The following is a 14,744-nucleotide window of genomic DNA, read 5'->3' as shown; positions in this document are numbered from 1 at the left end:
AGCGGGTGGAAAGTTGCTTCTGACTTATTGAGACGGACGCGGGGGCTTTCCTGAAAGTCAGAAGGTCCCAAGCAAATCCTTTACATCCGGAGAGAAGAGGAGTTCGCAAGAATGTGTGGCCTCTCTGGAACGCATTTCTGCCTCACTTTAAGCAATTGCATGAGAAAGCGTGGAAGTCCCTCACGTTCAAAACGTCTCTCGGTCAAGTTTCTTCATGCGGGCAGTAGCAGCAATGAAGGACTCGGGTTTTTTCTCAAAGTATCACTATCCGAAGCAAATTCAGTGCACTAGCAGCTTTCTAACGCTCTCCAGAATGTGTGACAGAGGTTTTCAGGGCTCTCGGAGACCATGTTGCGAGACAACGTGTCTTCCATGTGTGGCAACACGTCCCGTTTAGTTTCAAAGCGTCTGCACGAGGTACAGCGCGCCTAAAAATGTTTTTCTCAGCTCTACTGAAACAGTAATTCCTCCCCACCCCCGCCCCGCACATGAAGCGGTCTGCGGCATTCACAAGATTTCGTGAGAGGTTTTTTTGACGCCCTTCTGAACCAATACGTCCCTTTCTGTAACAGTATCGCCGTTGGCTCGAAAAACCTTCCATATCATTCCAAGCGGTCTGGAGTCTGTTTGACGGGGTTTTAGATGGTTTCTTTTGTTTTGTTTTTAACGCGTTTCTGAAGTCCTACAAGGAATTTTGAGGAAAAGGAGAGGGCTAGGAATCGCAGGCTGAAACAGCTCTTGGAAGGAACCAAACCCTCCGCCCCCAGTTTCCTCCCAAGCCTCTGCAAATCAACTTGCTTCTCGAAGGCAATTGCTGAAGGGGACAGATGGCGTGATCAGGTTCTTCTCAGACATAAGGAAGGGTAAGTATTTTCTAAAAGCTAAACTGTCCCCACAACTCCTGTCTATTTACAGAGTTGAGGCGTTCTGAAGAACGTGTGACAGGTTGCTAACGGCCATTCAACCCATAGAATGCTTTCTCTTAAAGCATGTCGACTGCTTGGACGCTCCTTACACTTACTCCAAAACGTCTCCAAATCAACTTCCTTCCTGAGTTTCCCTTTCACTGACAGACGCAGGGAGAGTGAAATCTTCCTTCTCAGACGAACGGCTGCAACTAAGTTTCCTTGAAAGTAAGAAGTGCCCAATCAAAGACCGTGTAGAATAAGCTTGAGGCTTCTCCAGTATGCATAACACCTTAGTAACGCTTTTTGGAGCCACTATAAAAATGGTGATGGAAAGTAGCTGGTTTGTGTGAAACCATCTGACAGTTCCTGCCAAAAGGTCTCCCACCAACGTCCTTCATTCGGGCAATTGCGGAACTGTAAAGCACTCCTGAAATGCACCTTCTCAGCCCTAAGGACTGGACAGGGCTTGTTTGTTTTTTGTTTCTAAACGTATCCCTTCCGATTTCATGGGGCGTTCTTCTGAATGCGACAGCTCTTCCACGCGTATTGGAGATAAAATAGCCCCTGGCCGGAGGAAGTGTCTTCTCAGTTTGGAAGCCACTCACATTTAGTTGTAAAAGGGCGGCAAGTAGCCATCCTTCAAAAATGCAAGTCCTGTAAGGTACAGACCGCGCGACCAACTTTTTCTGAGCGCTAAAGAAGACCTAGTTGTTCCTGAAAGTGAGTCTGTCGCAATCAAAAACTGAACATTAAGTGATTTCCGGTGGTCTCCAGCGAGTGTGACAGGCTTTCAAAGACTTTCGGAGCTAATTTAGGAAAGGCTCTAAAAGTATCGCCCCTGGCAGGAAGCCACTTCCATTGAGTTCCAAAGCGTCTGGACCGTCTCTGCATTGCCTAGGCTAATTGTTGACATTCCCTGTACAATGTTCTCAGCTCTAAGCAAGGACTAGGCTTTCGTGAACAAGCAAGTCCTGTAGGTCAGCGGCTGTGTAGCGTTCTCCAGAGCCAGTGCCAGGCTTAAGCCATGTCGGAGCCACTAGAAAAGGCTGTGCGAAAATGTAGCTCGACTGCTCGGAAGCGCCCTCCATATAGCTCAGGAACATCTGCCGGTCAGCTTCCTTCGTGAGCGCAATTGTTGAAAGGCACCTAGCGGGTGGAAAGTTGCTTCTGACTTATTGAGACGGACGCGGGGGCTTTCCTGAAAGTCAGAAGGTCCCAAGCAAATCCTTTACATCCGGAGAGAAGAGGAGTTCGCAAGAATGTGTGGCCTCTCTGGAACGCATTTCTGCCTCACTTTAAGCAATTGCATGAGAAAGCGTGGAAGTCCCTCACGTTCAAAACGTCTCTCGGTCAAGTTTCTTCATGCGGGCAGTAGCAGCAATGAAGGACTCGGGTTTTTTCTCAAAGTATCACTATCCGAAGCAAATTCAGTGCACTAGCAGCTTTCTAACGCTCTCCAGAATGTGTGACAGAGGTTTTCAGGGCTCTCGGAGACCATGTTGCGAGACAACGTGTCTTCCATGTGTGGCAACACGTCCCGTTTAGTTTCAAAGCGTCTGCACGAGGTACAGCGCGCCTAAAAATGTTTTTCTCAGCTCTACTGAAACAGTAATTCCTCCCCACCCCCGCCCCGCACATGAAGCGGTCTGCGGCATTCACAAGATTTCGTGAGAGGTTTTTTTGACGCCCTTCTGAACCAATACGTCCCTTTCTGTAACAGTATCGCCGTTGGCTCGAAAAACCTTCCATATCATTCCAAGCGGTCTGGAGTCTGTTTGACGGGGTTTTAGATGGTTTCTTTTGTTTTGTTTTTAACGCGTTTCTGAAGTCCTACAAGGAATTTTGAGGAAAAGGAGAGGGCTAGGAATCGCAGGCTGAAACAGCTCTTGGAAGGAACCAAACCCTCCGCCCCCAGTTTCCTCCCAAGCCTCTGCAAATCAACTTGCTTCTCGAAGGCAATTGCTGAAGGGGACAGATGGCGTGATCAGGTTCTTCTCAGACATAAGGAAGGGTAAGTATTTTCTAAAAGCTAAACTGTCCCCACAACTCCTGTCTATTTACAGAGTTGAGGCGTTCTGAAGAACGTGTGACAGGTTGCTAACGGCCATTCAACCCATAGAATGCTTTCTCTTAAAGCATGTCGACTGCTTGGACGCTCCTTACACTTACTCCAAAACGTCTCCAAATCAACTTCCTTCCTGAGTTTCCCTTTCACTGACAGACGCAGGGAGAGTGAAATCTTCCTTCTCAGACGAACGGCTGCAACTAAGTTTCCTTGAAAGTAAGAAGTGCCCAATCAAAGACCGTGTAGAATAAGCTTGAGGCTTCTCCAGTATGCATAACACCTTAGTAACGCTTTTTGGAGCCACTATAAAAATGGTGATGGAAAGTAGCTGGTTTGTGTGAAACCATCTGACAGTTCCTGCCAAAAGGTCTCCCACCAACGTCCTTCATTCGGGCAATTGCAGAACTGTAAAGCACTCCTGAAATGCACCTTCTCAGCCCTAAGGACTGGACAGGGCTTGTTTGTTTTTTGTTTCTAAACGGATCCCTTCCGATTTCATGGGGCGTTCTTCTGAATGCGACAGCTCTTCCACGCGTATTGGAGATAAAATAGCCCCTGGCCGGAGGAAGTGTCTTCTCAGTTTGGAAGCCACTCACATTTAGTTGTAAAAGGGCGGCAAGTAGCCATCCTTCAAAAATGCAAGTCCTGTAAGGTACAGACCGCGCGACCAACTTTTTCTGAGCGCTAAAGAAGACCTAGTTGTTCCTGAAAGTAAGTCTGTCGCAATCAAAAACTGAACATTAAGTGATTTCCGGTGGTCTCCAGCGAGTGTGACAGGCTTTCAAAGACTTTCGGAGCTAATTTAGGAAAGGCTCTAAAAGTATCGCCCCTGGCAGGAAGCCACTTCCATTGAGTTCCAAAGCGTCTGGACCGTCTCTGCATTGCCTAGGCTAATTGTTGACATTCCCTGTACAATGTTCTCAGCTCTAAGCAAGGACTAGGCTTTCGTGAACAAGCAAGTCCTGTAGGTCAGCGGCTGTGTAGCGTTCTCCAGAGCCAGTGCCAGGCTTTAAGCCATGTCGGAGCCACTAGAAAAGGCTGTGCGAAAATGTAGCTCGACTGCTCGGAAGCGCCCTCCATATAGCTCAGGAACATCTGCCGGTCAGCTTCCTTCGTGAGCGCAATTGTTGAAAGGCACCTAGCGGGTGGAAAGTTGCTTCTGACTTATTGAGACGGACGCGGGGGCTTTCCTGAAAGTCAGAAGGTCCCAAGCAAATCCTTTACATCCGGAGAGAAGAGGAGTTCGCAAGAATGTGTGGCCTCTCTGGAACGCATTTCTGCCTCACTTTAAGCAATTGCATGAGAAAGCGTGGAAGTCCCTCACGTTCAAAACGTCTCTCGGTCAAGTTTCTTCATGCGGGCAGTAGCAGCAATGAAGGACTCGGGTTTTTTCTCAAAGTATCACTATCCGAAGCAAATTCAGTGCACTAGCAGCTTTCTAACGCTCTCCAGAATGTGTGACAGAGGTTTTCAGGGCTCTCGGAGACCATGTTGCGAGACAACGTGTCTTCCATGTGTGGCAACACGTCCCGTTTAGTTTCAAAGCGTCTGCACGAGGTACAGCGCGCCTAAAAATGTTTTTCTCAGCTCTACTGAAACAGTAATTCCTCCCCACCCCCGCCCCGCACATGAAGCGGTCTGCGGCATTCACAAGATTTCGTGAGAGGTTTTTTTGACGCCCTTCTGAACCAATACGTCCCTTTCTGTAACAGTATCGCCGTTGGCTCGAAAAACCTTCCATATCATTCCAAGCGGTCTGGAGTCTGTTTGACGGGGTTTTAGATGGTTTCTTTTGTTTTGTTTTTAACGCGTTTCTGAAGTCCTACAAGGAATTTTGAGGAAAAGGAGAGGGCTAGGAATCGCAGGCTGAAACAGCTCTTGGAAGGAACCAAACCCTCCGCCCCCAGTTTCCTCCCAAGCCTCTGCAAATCAACTTGCTTCTCGAAGGCAATTACTGAAGGGGACAGATGGCGTGATCAGGTTCTTCTCAGACATAAGGAAGGGTAAGTATTTTCTAAAAGCTAAACTGTCCCCACAACTCCTGTCTATTTACAGAGTTGAGGCGTTCTGAAGAACGTGTGACAGGTTGCTAACGGCCATTCAACCCATAGAATGCTTTCTCTTAAAGCATGTCGACTGCTTGGACGCTCCTTACACTTACTCCAAAACGTCTCCAAATCAACTTCCTTCCTGAGTTTCCCTTTCACTGAAAGACGCAGGGAGAGTGAAAACTTCCTTCTCAGACGAACGGCTGCAACTAAGTTTCCTTGAAAGTAAGAAGTGCCCAATCAAAGACCGTGTAGAATAAGCTTGAGGCTTCTCCAGTATGCATAACACCTTAGTAACGCTTTTTGGAGCCACTATAAAAATGGTGATGGAAAGTAGCTGGTTTGTGTGAAACCATCTGACAGTTCCTGCCAAAAGGTCTCCCACCAACGTCCTTCATTCGGGCAATTGCGGAACTGTAAAGCACTCCTGAAATGCACCTTCTCAGCCCTAAGGACTGGACAGGGCTTGTTTGTTTTTTGTTTCTAAACGTATCCCTTCCGATTTCATGGGGCGTTCTTCTGAATGCGACAGCTCTTCCACGCGTATTGGAGATAAAATAGCCCCTGGCCGGAGGAAGTGTCTTCTCAGTTTGGAAGCCACTCACATTTAGTTGTAAAAGGGCGGCAAGTAGCCATCCTTCAAAAATGCAAGTCCTGTAAGGTACAGACCGCGCGACCAACTTTTTCTGAGCGCTAAAGAAGACCTAGTTGTTCCTGAAAGTAAGTCTGTCGCAATCAAAAACTGAACATTAAGTGATTTCCGGTGGTCTCCAGCGAGTGTGACAGGCTTTCAAAGACTTTCGGAGCTAATTTAGGAAAGGCTCTAAAAGTATCGCCCCTGGCAGGAAGGCACTTCCATTGAGTTCCAAAGCGTCTGGACCGTCTCTGCATTGCCTAGGCTAATTGTTGACATTCCCTGTACAATGTTCTCAGCTCTAAGCAAGGACTAGGCTTTCGTGAACAAGCAAGTCCTGTAGGTCAGCGGCTGTGTAGCGTTCTCCAGAGCCAGTGCCAGGCTTTAAGCCATGTCGGAGCCACTAGAAAAGGCTGTGCGAAAATGTAGCTCGACTGCTCGGAAGCGCCCTCCATATAGCTCAGGAACATCTGCCGGTCAGCTTCCTTCGTGAGCGCAATTGTTGAAAGGCACCTAGCGGGTGGAAAGTTGCTTCTGACTTATTGAGACGGACGCGGGGGCTTTCCTGAAAGTCAGAAGGTCCCAAGCAAATCCTTTACATCCGGAGAGAAGAGGAGTTCGCAAGAATGTGTGGCCTCTCTGGAACGCATTTCTGCCTCACTTTAAGCAATTGCATGAGAAAGCGTGGAAGTCCCTCACGTTCAAAACGTCTCTCGGTCAAGTTTCTTCATGCGGGCAGTAGCAGCAATGAAGGACTCGGGTTTTTTCTCAAAGTATCACTATCCGAAGCAAATTCAGTGCACTAGCAGCTTTCTAACGCTCTCCAGAATGTGTGACAGAGGTTTTCAGGGCTCTCGGAGACCATGTTGCGAGACAACGTGTCTTCCATGTGTGGCAACACGTCCCGTTTAGTTTCAAAGCGTCTGCAGGTCAACTTCCTTCACGAGGTACAGCGCGCCTAAAAATGTTTTTCTCAGCTCTACTGAAACAGTAATTCCTCCCCACCTCCGCCCCGCACATGAAGCGGTCTGCGGCATTCACAAGATTTCGTGAGAGGTTTTTTTGACGGCCTTCTGAACCAATACGTCCCTTTCTGTAACAGTATCGCCGTTGGCTCGAAAAACCTTCCATATCATTCCAAGCGGTCTGGAGTCTGTTTGACGGGGTTTTAGATGGTTTCTTTTGTTTTGTTTTTAACGCGTTTCTGAAGTCCTACAAGGAATTTTGAGGAAAAGGAGAGGGCTAGGAATCGCAGGCTGAAACAGCTCTTGGAAGGAACCAAACCCTCCGCCCCCAGTTTCCTCCCAAGCCTCTGCAAATCAACTTGCTTCTCGAAGGCAATTGCTGAAGGGGACAGATGGCGTGATCAGGTTCTTCTCAGACATAAGGAAGGGTAAGTATTTTCTAAAAGCTAAACTGTCCCCACAACTCCTGTCTATTTACAGAGTTGAGGCATTCTGAAGAACGTGTGACAGGTTGCTAACGGCCATTCAACCCATAGAATGCTTTCTCTTAAAGCATGTCGACTGCTTGGACGCTCCTTACACTTACTCCAAAACGTCTCCAAATCAACTTCCTTCCTGAGTTTCCCTTTCACTGAAAGACGCAGGGAGAGTGAAAACTTCCTTCTCAGACGAACGGCTGCAACTAAGTTTCCTTGAAAGTAAGAAGTGCCCAATCAAAGACCGTGTAGAATAAGCTTGAGGCTTCTCCAGTATGCATAACACCTTAGTAACGCTTTTTGGAGCCACTATAAAAATGGTGATGGAAAGTAGCTGGTTTGTGTGAAACCATCTGACAGTTCCTGCCAAAAGGTCTCCCACCAACGTCCTTCATTCGGGCAATTGCGGAACTGTAAAGCACTCCTGAAATGCACCTTCTCAGCCCTAAGGACTGGACAGGGCTTGTTTGTTTTTTGTTTCTAAACGGATCCCTTCCGATTTCATGAGGCGTTCTTCTGAATGCGACAGCTCTTCCACGCGTATTGGAGATAAAATAGCCCCTGGCCGGAGGAAGTGTCTTCTCAGTTTGGAAGCCACTCACATTTAGTTGTAAAAGGGCGGCAAGTAGCCATCCTTCAAAAATGCAAGTCCTGTAAGGTACAGACCGCGCGACCAACTTTTTCTGAGCGCTAAAGAAGACCGAGTTGTTCCTGAAAGTAAGTCTGTCGCAATCAAAAACTGAACATTAAGTGATTTCCGGTGGTCTCCAGCGAGTGTGACAGGCTTTCAAAGACTTTCGGAGCTAATTTAGGAAAGGCTCTAAAAGTATCGCCCCTGGCAGGAAGGCACTTCCATTGAGTTCCAAAGCGTCTGGACCGTCTCTGCATTGCCTAGGCTAATTGTTGACATTCCCTGTACAATGTTCTCAGCTCTAAGCAAGGACTAGGCTTTCGTGAACAAGCAAGTCCTGTAGGTCAGCGGCTGTGTAGCGTTCTCCAGAGCCAGTGCCAGGCTTTAAGCCATGTCGGAGCCACTAGAAAAGGCTGTGCGAAAATGTAGCTCGACTGCTCGGAAGCGCCCTCCATATAGCTCAGGAACATCTGCCGGTCAGCTTCCTTCGTGAGCGCAATTCTTGAAAGGCACCTAGCGGGTGGAAAGTTGCTTCTGACTTATTGAGACGGACGCGGGGGCTTTCCTGAAAGTCAGAAGGTCCCAAGCAAATCCTTTACATCCGGAGAGAAGAGGAGTTCGCAAGAATGTGTGGCCTCTCTGGAACGCATTTCTGCCTCACTTTAAGCAATTGCATGAGAAAGCGTGGAAGTCCCTCACGTTCAAAACGTCTCTCGGTCAAGTTTCTTCATGCGGGCAGTAGCAGCAATGAAGGACTCGGGTTTTTTCTCAAAGTATCACTATCCGAAGCAAATTCAGTGCACTAGCAGCTTTCTAACGCTCTCCAGAATGTGTGACAGAGGTTTTCAGGGCTCTCGGAGACCATGTTGCGAGACAACGTGTCTTCCATGTGTGGCAACACGTCCCGTTTAGTTTCAAAGCGTCTGCACGAGGTACAGCGCGCCTAAAAATGTTTTTCTCAGCTCTACTGAAACAGTAATTCCTCCCCACCCCCGCCCCGCACATGAAGCGGTCTGCGGCATTCACAAGATTTCGTGAGAGGTTTTTTTGACGCCCTTCTGAACCAATACGTCCCTTTCTGTAACAGTATCGCCGTTGGCTCGAAAAACCTTCCATATCATTCCAAGCGGTCTGGAGTCTGTTTGACGGGGTTTTAGATGGTTTCTTTTGTTTTGTTTTTAACGCGTTTCTGAAGTCCTACAAGGAATTTTGAGGAGAAGGAGAGGGCTAGGAATCGCAGGCTGAAACAGCTCTTGGAAGGAACCAAACCCTCCGCCCCCAGTTTCCTCCCAAGCCTCTGCAAATCAACTTGCTTCTCGAAGGCAATTGCTGAAGGGGACAGATGGCGTGATCAGGTTCTTCTCAGACATAAGGAAGGGTAAGTATTTTCTAAAAGCTAAACTGTCCCCACAACTCCTGTCTATTTACAGAGTTGAGGCGTTCTGAAGAACGTGTGACAGGTTGCTAACGGCCATTCAACCCATAGAATGCTTTCTCTTAAAGCATGTCGACTGCTTGGACGCTCCTTACACTTACTCCAAAACGTCTCCAAATCAACTTCCTTCCTGAGTTTCCCTTTCACTGAAAGACGCAGGGAGAGTGAAAACTTCCTTCTCAGACGAACGGCTGCAACTAAGTTTCCTTGAAAGTAAGAAGTGCCCAATCAAAGACCGTGTAGAATAAGCTTGAGGCTTCTCCAGTATGCATAACACCTTAGTAACGCTTTTTGGAGCCACTATAAAAATGGTGATGGAAAGTAGCTGGTTTGTGTGAAACCATCTGACAGTTCCTGCCAAAAGGTCTCCCACCAACGTCCTTCATTCGGGCAATTGCGGAACTGTAAAGCACTCCTGAAATGCACCTTCTCAGCCCTAAGGACTGGACAGGGCTTGTTTGTTTTTTGTTTCTAAACGGATCCCTTCCGATTTCATGAGGCGTTCTTCTGAATGCGACAGCTCTTCCACGCGTATTGGAGATAAAATAGCCCCTGGCCGGAGGAAGTGTCTTCTCAGTTTGGAAGCCACTCACATTTAGTTGTAAAAGGGCGGCAAGTAGCCATCCTTCAAAAATGCAAGTCCTGTAAGGTACAGACCGCGCGACCAACTTTTTCTGAGCGCTAAAGAAGACCGAGTTGTTCCTGAAAGTAAGTCTGTCGCAATCAAAAACTGAACATTAAGTGATTTCCGGTGGTCTCCAGCGAGTGTGACAGGCTTTCAAAGACTTTCGGAGCTAATTTAGGAAAGGCTCTAAAAGTATCGCCCCTGGCAGGAAGGCACTTCCATTGAGTTCCAAAGCGTCTGGACCGTCTCTGCATTGCCTAGGCTAATTGTTGACATTCCCTGTACAATGTTCTCAGCTCTAAGCAAGGACTAGGCTTTCGTGAACAAGCAAGTCCTGTAGGTCAGCGGCTGTGTAGCGTTCTCCAGAGCCAGTGCCAGGCTTTAAGCCATGTCGGAGCCACTAGAAAAGGCTGTGCGAAAATGTAGCTCGACTGCTCGGAAGCGCCCTCCAGATAGCTCAGGAACATCTGCCGGTCAGCTTCCTTCGTGAGCGCAATTGTTGAAAGGCACCTAGCGGGTGGAAAGTTGCTTCTGACTTATTGAGACGGACGCGGGGGCTTTCCTGAAAGTCAGAAGGTCCCAAGCAAATCCTTTACATCCGGAGAGAAGAGGAGTTCGCAAGAATGTGTGGCCTCTCTGGAACGCATTTCTGCCTCACTTTAAGCAATTGCATGAGAAAGCGTGGAAGTCCCTCACGTTCAAAACGTCTCTCGGTCAAGTTTCTTCATGCGGGCAGTAGCAGCAATGAAGGACTCGGGTTTTTTCTCAAAGTATCACTATCCGAAGCAAATTCAGTGCACTAGCAGCTTTCTAACGCTCTCCAGAATGTGTGACAGAGGTTTTCAGGGCTCTCGGAGACCATGTTGCGAGACAACGTGTCTTCCATGTGTGGCAACACGTCCCGTTTAGTTTCAAAGCGTCTGCACGAGGTACAGCGCGCCTAAAAATGTTTTTCTCAGCTCTACTGAAACAGTAATTCCTCCCCACCCCCGCCCCGCACATGAAGCGGTCTGCGGCATTCACAAGATTTCGTGAGAGGTTTTTTTGACGCCCTTCTGAACCAATACGTCCCTTTCTGTAACAGTATCGCCGTTGGCTCGAAAAACCTTCCATATCATTCCAAGCGGTCTGGAGTCTGTTTGACGGGGTTTTAGATGGTTTCTTTTGTTTTGTTTTTAACGCGTTTCTGAAGTCCTACAAGGAATTTTGAGGAAAAGGAGAGGGCTAGGAATCGCAGGCTGAAACAGCTCTTGGAAGGAACCAAACCCTCCGCCCCCAGTTTCCTCCCAAGCCTCTGCAAATCAACTTGCTTCTCGAAGGCAATTGCTGAAGGGGACAGATGGCGTGATCAGGTTCTTCTCAGACATAAGGAAGGGTAAGTATTTTCTAAAAGCTAAACTGTCCCCACAACTCCTGTCTATTTACAGAGTTGAGGCGTTCTGAAGAACGTGTGACAGGTTGCTAACGGCCATTCAACCCATAGAATGCTTTCTCTTAAAGCATGTCGACTGCTTGGACGCTCCTTACACTTACTCCAAAACGTCTCCAAATCAACTTCCTTCCTGAGTTTCCCTTTCACTGAAAGACGCAGGGAGAGTGAAAACTTCCTTCTCAGACGAACGGCTGCAACTAAGTTTCCTTGAAAGTAAGAAGTGCCCAATCAAAGACCGTGTAGAATAAGCTTGAGGCTTCTCCAGTATGCATAACACCTTAGTAACGCTTTTTGGAGCCACTATAAAAATGGTGATGGAAAGTAGCTGGTTTGTGTGAAACCATCTGACAGTTCCTGCCAAAAGGTCTCCCACCAACGTCCTTCATTCGGGCAATTGCGGAACTGTAAAGCACTCCTGAAATGCACCTTCTCAGCCCTAAGGACTGGACAGGGCTTGTTTGTTTTTTGTTTCTAAACGGATCCCTTCCGATTTCATGAGGCGTTCTTCTGAATGCGACAGCTCTTCCACGCGTATTGGAGATAAAATAGCCCCTGGCCGGAGGAAGTGTCTTCTCAGTTTGGAAGCCACTCACATTTAGTTGTAAAAGGGCGGCAAGTAGCCATCCTTCAAAAATGCAAGTCCTGTAAGGTACAGACCGCGCGACCAACTTTTTCTGAGCGCTAAAGAAGACCGAGTTGTTCCTGAAAGTAAGTCTGTCGCAATCAAAAACTGAACATTAAGTGATTTCCGGTGGTCTCCAGCGAGTGTGACAGGCTTTCAAAGACTTTCGGAGCTAATTTAGGAAAGGCTCTAAAAGTATCGCCCCTGGCAGGAAGGCACTTCCATTGAGTTCCAAAGCGTCTGGACCGTCTCTGCATTGCCTAGGCTAATTGTTGACATTCCCTGTACAATGTTCTCAGCTCTAAGCAAGGACTAGGCTTTCGTGAACAAGCAAGTCCTGTAGGTCAGCGGCTGTGTAGCGTTCTCCAGAGCCAGTGCCAGGCTTTAAGCCATGTCGGAGCCACTAGAAAAGGCTGTGCGAAAATGTAGCTCGACTGCTCGGAAGCGCCCTCCATATAGCTCAGGAACATCTGCCGGTCAGCTTCCTTCGTGAGCGCAATTGTTGAAAGGCACCTAGCGGGTGGAAAGTTGCTTCTGACTTATTGAGACGGACGCGGGGGCTTTCCTGAAAGTCAGAAGGTCCCAAGCAAATCCTTTACATCCGGAGAGAAGAGGAGTTCGCAAGAATGTGTGGCCTCTCTGGAACGCATTTCTGCCTCACTTTAAGCAATTGCATGAGAAAGCGTGGAAGTCCCTCACGTTCAAAACGTCTCTCGGTCAAGTTTCTTCATGCGGGCAGTAGCAGCAATGAAGGACTCGGGTTTTTTCTCAAAGTATCACTATCCGAAGCAAATTCAGTGCACTAGCAGCTTTCTAACGCTCTCCAGAATGTGTGACAGAGGTTTTCAGGGCTCTCGGAGACCATGTTGCGAGACAACGTGTCTTCCATGTGTGGCAACACGTCCCGTTTAGTTTCAAAGCGTCTGCAGGTCAACTTCCTTCACGAGGTACAGCGCGCCTAAAAATGTTTTTCTCAGCTCTACTGAAACAGTAATTCCTCCCCACCTCCGCCCCGCACATGAAGCGGTCTGCGGCATTCACAAGATTTCGTGAGAGGTTTTTTTGACGCCCTTCTGAACCAATACGTCCCTTTCTGTAACAGTATCGCCGTTGGCTCGAAAAACCTTCCATATCATTCCAAGCGGTCTGGAGTCTGTTTGACGGGGTTTTAGATGGTTTCTTTTGTTTTGTTTTTAACGCATTTCTGAAGTTCTACAAGGAATTTTGAGGAAAAGGAGAGGGCTAGGAATCGCAGGCTGAAACAGCTCTTGGAAGGAACCAACCCTCCGCCCCCAGTTTCCTCCCAAACCTCTGCAAATCAACTTGCTTCTCGCAGGCAATTGCTGAAGGGGACAGATGGCGTGATCAGGTTCTTCTCAGACATAAGGAAGGGTAAGTATTTTCTAAAAGCTAAACTGTCCCCACAACTCCTGTCTATTTACAGAGTTGAGGCGTTCTGAAGAACGTGTGACAGGTTGCTAACGGCCATTCAACCCATAGAATGCTTTCTCTTAAAGTATGTCGACTGCTTGGACGCTCCTTACACTTACTCCAAAACGTCTCCAAATCAACTTCCTTCCTGAGTTTCCCTTTCGCTGAAAGACGCAGGGAGAGTGAAAACTGCCTTCTCAGACGAACGGCTGCAACTAAGTTTCCTTGAAAGTAAGAAGTGCCCAATCAAAGACCGTGTAGAATAAGCTTGAGGCTTCTCCAGTATGCATAACACCTTAGTAACGCTTTTTTGAGCCACTATAAAAATGGTGATGGAAAGTAGCTGGTTTGTGTGAAACCATCTGACAGTTCCTGCCAAAAGGTCTCCCACCAACGTCCTTCATTCGGGCAATTGCGGAACTGTAAAGCACTCCTGAAATGCACCTTCTCAGCCCTAAGGACTGGACAGGGCTTGTTTGTTTTTTGTTTCTAAACGGATCCCTTCCGATTTCATGAGGCGTTCTTCTGAATGCGACAGCTCTTCCACGCGTATTGGAGATAAAATAGCCCCTGGCCGGAGGAAGTGTCTTCTCAGTTTGGAAGCCACTCACATTTAGTTGTAAAAGGGCGGCAAGTAGCCATCCTTCAAAAATGCAAGTCCTGTAAGGTACAGACCGCGCGACCAACTTTTTCTGAGCGCTAAAGAAGACCGAGTTGTTCCTGAAAGTAAGTCTGTCGCAATCAAAAACTGAACATTAAGTGATTTCCGGTGGTCTCCAGCGAGTGTGACAGGCTTTCAAAGACTTTCGGAGCTAATTTAGGAAAGGCTCTAAAAGTATCGCCCCTGGCAGGAAGGCACTTCCATTGAGTTCCAAAGCGTCTGGACCGTCTCTGCATTGCCTAGGCTAATTGTTGACATTCCCTGTACAATGTTCTCAGCTCTAAGCAAGGACTAGGCTTTCGTGAACAAGCAAGTCCTGTAGGTCAGCGGCTGTGTAGCGTTCTCCAGAGCCAGTGCCAGGCTTTAAGCCATGTCGGAGCCACTAGAAAAGGCTGTGCGAAAATGTAGCTCGACTGCTCGGAAGCGCCCTCCATATAGCTCAGGAACATCTGCCGGTCAGCTTCCTTCGTGAGCGCAATTGTTGAAAGGCACCTAGCGGGTGGAAAGTTGCTTCTGACTTATTGAGACGGACGCGGGGGCTTTCCTGAAAGTCAGAAGGTCCCAAGCAAATCCTTTACATCCGGAGAGAAGAGGAGTTCGCAAGAATGTGTGGCCTCTCTGGAACGCATTTCTGCCTCACTTTAAGCAATTGCATGAGAAAGCGTGGAAGTCCCTCACGTTCAAAACGTCTCTCGGTCAAGTTTCTTCATGCGGGCAGTAGCAGCAATGAAGGACTCGGGTTTTTTCTCAAAGTATCACTATCCGAAGCAAATTCAGTGCACTAGCAGCTTTCTAACGCTCTCCAGAATGT

Source organism: Pelodiscus sinensis, chromosome 13 (genome assembly GCF_052426305.1).
Source record: "Pelodiscus sinensis isolate ZL-2025 chromosome 13, ASM5242630v1, whole genome shotgun sequence".
In the NCBI taxonomy this organism is placed as follows: domain Eukaryota; kingdom Metazoa; phylum Chordata; order Testudines; family Trionychidae; genus Pelodiscus; species Pelodiscus sinensis.
Note: the sequence above shows the minus strand (reverse complement) of the source record.